At 40.7% G+C, this 7,500-nt stretch overlaps 1 protein-coding gene across 1 annotated transcript in view; it reads left to right on the forward strand.

Annotated features, from left to right (window-relative positions):
• The window catches only part of LOC128685523 (uncharacterized), a 646,662-nt gene that overhangs the window by 157,642 nt on the left and 481,520 nt on the right, over positions 1 to 7,500 (forward strand). The gene's annotated exons all lie outside the window — the stretch shown is intronic.

The raw sequence follows: 7,500 nt of genomic DNA on the forward strand, positions 1-7,500 counted from the left end.
AGTGCAATTTTTGATATATGTGAACGACATGATGGAAGGAATAGACTCTGAAGTGTCCCTGTTCGCAGATGATGTGAAGTTAATGAGAAGAATTAAATCGGATGAGGATGAGGCAGGACTGCAAAGAGACCTGGACAGGCTGGACATGTGGTCCAGTAACTGGCTTCTCGAATTCAATCCAGCCAAATGCAAAGTCATGAAGATTGTGGAGGGGCAAAGAAGACCGCAGACAGAGTATAGGCTAAGTGGACAAAGACTACAGACCTCACTCAGGGAGAAACGCCTTGGGGTGACCATAACACCGAGCACATCACCGGAGGCACACATCAACCAAATAACTGCTGCAGCATACGGGCGCCTGGCAAACCTGAGAATAGCGTTCCGATACCTTAATAAGGAATCGTTCAAGACACTGCACACTGTGTATGTTAGGCCCATACTGGAGCATGCAGCACCAGTCTGGAAGCAACACTTGGTCAAGCACGTCAAGAAGTTAGAGAAAGTACAAAGGTTTGCAACAAGGCTAGTCCCAGAGCTCAGGGGAATGTCGTACGAGGAAAGGTTGAGGGAAATCGGACTGACGACACTGGAGGACAGAAGGGTCAGGGGAGACATGATAACGACATACAAGATACTGCGGGGAATAGACAAGGTGGACAGAGATAGGATGTTCCAGAGAGGGGACACAGGGACAAGGGGTCACAACTGGAAGCTGAAGACTCAGACGAGTCACAGGGACGTTAGGAAGTATTTCTTCAGTCATAGAGTTGTCAGGAAGTGGAATAGCCTAGCAAGTGAAGTCGTGGAGGCAGGAACCATACATAGTTTTAAGAAGAGGTATGATACAGCTCAGGAAGCAGAAAGAGAGAGAACCTAGTAGCGATCAGTGAAGAGGCGGGGCCAGGAGCTGAGTCTCGACCCCTGCAACCACAATTAGGTGAGTACAATTAGGTGAGTACACACACACGCACACACACACACACACACACACACACACACACACACACACATACACACACACACACACACACACACACACACACACACACACACACACATACACACACACACACACATACACACACACACACACACACACACACTGGTGCTGCATACTCCAGTATGGGCCTAACATACACAGTGTACAGTGTCTTGAACGATTCCCGATACCTTAATAAGGAATCGTTCAAGACACTGTACACTGTGTATGTTAGGCCCATACTGGAGTATGCAGCACCAGTCTGGAACCCACACCTGGTCAAGCACGTCAAGAAGTTAGAGAAAGTACAAAGGTTTGTAACAAGGCTAGTCCCAGAGCTCAAGGGAATGTCGTACGAGGAAAGGTTAAGGGAAATCGGACTGACGACACTGGAGGACAGAAGGGTCAGGGGAGACATGATAACGACATACAAGATACTGCGGGAAATAGACAAGGTGGACAGAGATAGGATGTTCCAGAGAGGGGACACAGGGACAAGGGGGCACAACTGGAAGCTGAAGACTCAGACGAGTCACAGGGACGTTAGGAAGTATTTCTTCAGTCATAGAGTTGTCAGCAAGTGGAATAGCCTAGCAAGTGAAGTAGTGGAGGCAGGAACCATACATAGTTTTAAGAAGAGGTATGACAAAGCTCAGGAGGCAGAGAGAGAGAGGATCCAGTAGCGATCAGTGAAGAGGCGGGGCCAGGAGCTGAGTCTCGACCCCTACAACCACAATTAGGTGAGTACAATTAGGTGAGTACACACACACACACACACACACACACACAGTTGGAAGCTGAAGACACAGATGAATCACAGGGATGTTAGGAAGTATTTCTTCAGCCACAGAGTAGTCAGTAAGTGGAATAGTTTGGGAAGCGATGTAGTGGAGGCAGGATCCATACATAGCTTTAAGCAGAGGTATGATAAAGCTCACGGCTCAGGGAGAGTGACCTAGTAGCGATCAATGAAGAGGCGGGGCCAGGAGCTCGGACTCGACCCCCGCAACCTCAACTAGGTGAGTACACACACACACACACACACACACACACACACACACACACACACACACACACACACACCTGAGCAATAATACATTTCCTGTTAACTTCCTCGGGCGCTTTTCGTATTTTTCTGTGTCTCACTTGAACCTTCTGTTCCTTTCTTTTTTTCTTCTGTTTCTCTATCTTACTAACTATCTGTTGGTCTCTTGAATCTTTAATTGCTCATTTCAGTATTCTATTAGTGTCTTTTTTACCCTGTTGCTCTCTTTTTTCTTCTGTTGCTCTCATTAATTTTCTCTTTTTCCATTTATCTGTCAGTTGTTTTCTTTATTCATTTGACGAACTACTAAATCTGTTGTAGCATATAGGGGGAGAGGGGATGGTAGGGGAAGAAAATACTCAAACAGCCCCGGGAAGAAACCTGACTTTTCCCTGAAGTACCTTTATTCTCTTCTCTGAGACTGTGCGTCCCCGGTCAGTTCTAGACGTGGTATTTCGCTATGCATTTATATATATACATGTAGATATATATATATATATATATATATATATATGTATATATACATATATATATACATATATAAACCGCCCCGACGGGATCACCATCTATCCTTGGAAGAATGGCAAGCTCTTAGCATGGGACTATACCTGTGTGTCCACACTGGCTGACACCTATATCCGTCACAGTGTGGGGCGACAGGGAGGAGCTGCTGACCACAGGGAGGAGTACAAGATCAGCAAGTACAGGGACATTAGCCAACAGTATCAATTTGTCCCAGTGGGATCGGAGACCTTGGGATCATGGGGAAAAAATGCCACACGTTTCCTTAAAGAATTGGGTTCCAGACTCATCGACACCACCAGGGACCCAAGGGCAGCCACTTTCATGTTCCAGCGCCTCAGCGTCGCCATCCAGAGGGGAAATGCTTGCTGCATACTTGGCTCACGTCCAGCCTCGGAGGAGCTGGAGGAAATTCATCATCTTTGATACATTGTGCCATTGTATTCATGTTTATGTTTTTTTCTGTAAATGTATTTTGTTTATTAAAAAATGTTCACATAGAATAATAAACATATAGGGGGTGGTAGGAGAAGAAAATATTCAAACAGCTCCGGGGAGAACCTTGAGTTTTCTCTGAGGTACGTTTATTGTCTTCTCTGAGGATGAGGGTCCCCATTCCAGCTATAGAGGTGGTACTTCCCTATATATATATATATATATATATATATATATATATATATATATATATATATATATATATATATATATATATATATATATATATATATATATATATATATATGCAAAACAACCACTTTGAAAAAATAGAGAAATTCCAAGCGCTTTCGTGACTACTCACATTATCAAGGAACTATGAAAGTGAAGCATCCAAGGAAGCTATATAAGGGGTCCGGCCAGCACCTCACTATCAGATCCCACAACGGTTAAACACGTGACGCGCGGCGAGCCAACTTGGATAGGTCCTTTGCACAACTCACCCCCAAGCAACTCTACCCAAGAAAATTTAAAAATTATTTGTCCAGTGTATTATTAAATTCTTCCCAAATTCTATTAATTATAAATGGATCTAATTTATATAAACCAAAGGAAATATTCATATTATTGTCAAAACTGCTTTTTATGAAACAAGATTCAATTATATTCCTGTCGACCATGGACTTGCTTGATACTACTTTCTCAACTTTTTGAAAATCAATTGGATGATTAAAATCTCTTACATGAATAAATAGAGCATTGGAATCTTGATATGCCTTCTCTTCTTAAGACTTTTAATATTAAAGTTGTATTCAAAAATCTTGATACAGTAAAAAAAACTTTTGATAAAGAATTCCCCCCAAAATGCTGATGGATGTGTCTATAAGATTCCTTGTAAAATTTGCGATAAAGTTTATTACGGTCAAACTGGTAAAAATCTCGAACTAAGATTAAAACAACATAAATATAGCATTAGAACTGGACAAGATTCCAATGCTCTATTTATTCATGTAAGAGATTTTAACCATCCAATTGATTTTCAAAAAGTTGAGAAAGTAGTATCAAGCAAGTCCATGGTCGACAGGAATATAATTGAATCTTGTTTCATAAAAAGCAGTTTTGACAATAATATGAATATTTCCTTTGGTTTATATAAATTAGATCCATTTATAATTAATAGAATTTGGGAAGAATTTAATAATACACTGGACAAATAATTTTTAAATTTTCTTGGGTAGAATAGCCTGGGGGTGAGTTGTGCAAAGGACCTATCCAAGTTGGCTCGCCGCGCGTTACGTGTTTAACCGTTGTGGGATCTGATAGTGAGGTGCTGGCCGGACCCCTTATATAGCTTCCTTGGATGCTTCACTTTCATAGTTCCTTGATAATGTGAGTAGTCACGAAAGCGCTTGGAATTTCTCTATTTTTTCAGAGTGGTTGTTTTGCATATTTTGAAATCACCTGTTTACTGTGATCTTATTGCATATATATATATATATATTATATATATATATATATATATATATATATATATATATATATATATATATATATATATATATATATATATATGTATATAAAGGGTCCATCTCTGGTGTAAATTGCGGGACCCATAGCCACCAAGGCAAGGTGGGAGAAAAAAATCTTTAATCATCAGTCTGTCTTGCCAAAGGCGCGCTTACACTACAGTTATAACACTGCCACATTAGCTTCCCTCCTTCAGAGTGCAGACACTGTTCTTCCTATCTCCATGACTCAAGTCCGTCCTGCCGGTTTCCCTGAATCCCTTCATAAATGTTACCTTGCTCACACTCCAACAGCACATCACGTCTTAAAAACCATTTGTCTCCACTCACTCTTATCAAACACACTCACGCATGCTTGCTGGAAGTGCAAGCCCCTCGCACACAAAACCTCCTTTACCCCCTCCCTCCAACCTTTCCTAGGCTGATCCCTACCCCGCCTTTCCTCCGCTACAGGTTTATACACTCTCTCATTCTGTTTTGTTCCATTCTCTCTCTACATGTCCGAACCACCTCAACAACCCCTCCAAAGCCCTCTGGATAATAGATTTGGTAATCCCACGCCTCCTCCTAATTTCCATACTACGAATTCTCTGCGTTATGTTCACACCACACATTGCCCTCAGACATGACATCTCCACTGCCTCCACCCGTCTCATTGTTGCAACATTCACCACACATGTTTCACACCCATGTAAGAGCGTTCATATAACTATACTCTCATACATTCCCTTCTTTGCTTCCATGGACAAAGATCTTTTTCTCTACAGACTCCTAAGGGAACCACGCACCTCTTTCTCCTCATCAATTCTATGATTCACCTCATCTTTCATAGACCCATCTTCTAACACGTCCACTCTAAATATCTGAATACATTCATCTCCTCCATACTCTCTCCCTCCAATCTGATATCCAGTCTCCATTTAGCTAATTTTTTTTTATCCTCATCAAATTACTCTTTCATATATTCACTTTTAATTTTCTTCTTTTACATACCCTGCCTAACTCATCCACCAACCTCTGGAACTTCTCTTCAGAATCTCCCAAAAGCACAGTGTCATCAGCAAAGAGCAACTGTGACAACTCCTACTTTGTTAGATTCTTTATCTTTTAACCCCTACAACTCTTGCCAACACCCGAGCATTCACTTCTCTCACAACCACATTTATAAATATACTGAACAACCATGGTGACATCACACATCCTTGTCTGCCTACTTTTACTGGGAAATAATATCCCTCTATCCTATATACTCTAACCTAAGGCTCACTATCCTCGTGAAAACTCTTCTGTGCTTCAGTAACCTACCTCCTAATCTATACATTTGCAACATCTGCCACATTGCTTCCCTATCCATCCTGTCATACGCCTTTTCCAAATCCATAAATGCCACAAAAACCTCTTTACCCTTACCTAAATACTGTTTCTAAAGCTTCCTTGTTCATCTCCTTTCATTCTACCCACTGCCTCACGAACTTCCCCCACACTCACAACTAGGTCTTCCTCACTCCTACAAGATGTTATTCTTCCTTTCCTTATACACGAAATCACAGCTTCCCTATCTTCATCAACAATTAACAATTCCTCAAAATATTCCCTCCATCTTCCCGATACCTCTAACTCTCCATTTAATAACTCTCCTCTCCTATTTTTAACTATCAAATAGATTCGTTCCCTAGGCTTCCTCAACTTATTAATCTCACTCAGATATATATATATATATATATATATATATATATATATATATATATATATATATATATATATATATATATATATATATATATATAAATTTGTAGGGAAAGGAAGGCGGGGTAGGGGTCGTCCTCGAAAAAGTTGGAAGGAGGGGGTAAAGGAGGTGTTGTGGGCGAGGGGTTTGGACTTCCAGCAAGCGTGCATGAGCGTGTTAGATAGGAGTTAATGGAGACAAATGGTATTTGGGACCTGACAAGCTGTTGGAGTGTGAGCAGGGTAATATTTAGTGAAGGGATTCAGGGAAACCGGTTATTTTATATAACCCGACTTGAGTCCTGGAAATGGGAAGTACAATGCCTGCACTCTAAAGGAGGGGTTTGGGATATTGGCAGTTTGGAGGGATATATTGTATATTTTTATACGTATATACTTCTAAACTGTTGTATTCTGAGCACCTCTGCAAAAACAGTGATTATGTGTGAGTGAGGTGATGGTGTTGAATGATGATGAAAGTATTTTCTTTTGGGGATTTTCTTTCTTTTTGAGTCACCCTGCCTCGGTGGGAGACGGCCGATCTGTTGAAAAAAAAAAATAAGGAAGTGTGAAAGTACTTGAGCTAAAGATTTCGACCCCCCGTGGCTTGTCAATAAATAAACAGAGGAACGATAAAGGACTCGAACAGCGGTCCGTAAATTGACAGTTCAACTTTATTGAAAAGGAGGATAAACTGAAGGATTTACTAGGTCGGTGTACCACCGATGAACGAAGCATCATATTTTCTCTCCGCCACTCTTGTAAATTTTACTATTTAAGTAATAACGCCATTGCTTACTGTGATTTTAAAGAGGATTCCCAGGAAAATGTCTGTGATGTGCTGTTGTTGAGAATGTTCACTTCAGTTTCTTCATAACATTTATTAAAAATCTAACCCGTACAGTTTTTCAATTCTTGTTACATCATCTCGGCTTTCTCCATCAAACATGAGGCTGCTGGCAAATCAGATTCATTTTCTGATTTCTTTAGCAGCTGAATTCTCTCCTGAGCCTTTTTTTTCGTTCTTTCTCAATATTGTCAATGCCTGTTTTACAAGACTCATCTGCTACACTCACACTGTAAAAGTTATTATTATATCGGGGATCTAGAAACATGCTGAGTATCGTGAATTAGTTAGTGGTATACCTCTCGAACCTAATTATCATTAGCACTTTGAGAGTTGATAGTGAGTTGCACAAGCCTGAAAGTCTTGAATCATTCAAATCTTTGTTGTTAGGTAAGACATATGCAACAGTTAGGTATCTTTA

This window comes from Cherax quadricarinatus, chromosome 2 (assembly GCF_038502225.1).
Source record: "Cherax quadricarinatus isolate ZL_2023a chromosome 2, ASM3850222v1, whole genome shotgun sequence".
Taxonomy (NCBI): Eukaryota; Metazoa; Arthropoda; class Malacostraca; order Decapoda; family Parastacidae; genus Cherax; species Cherax quadricarinatus.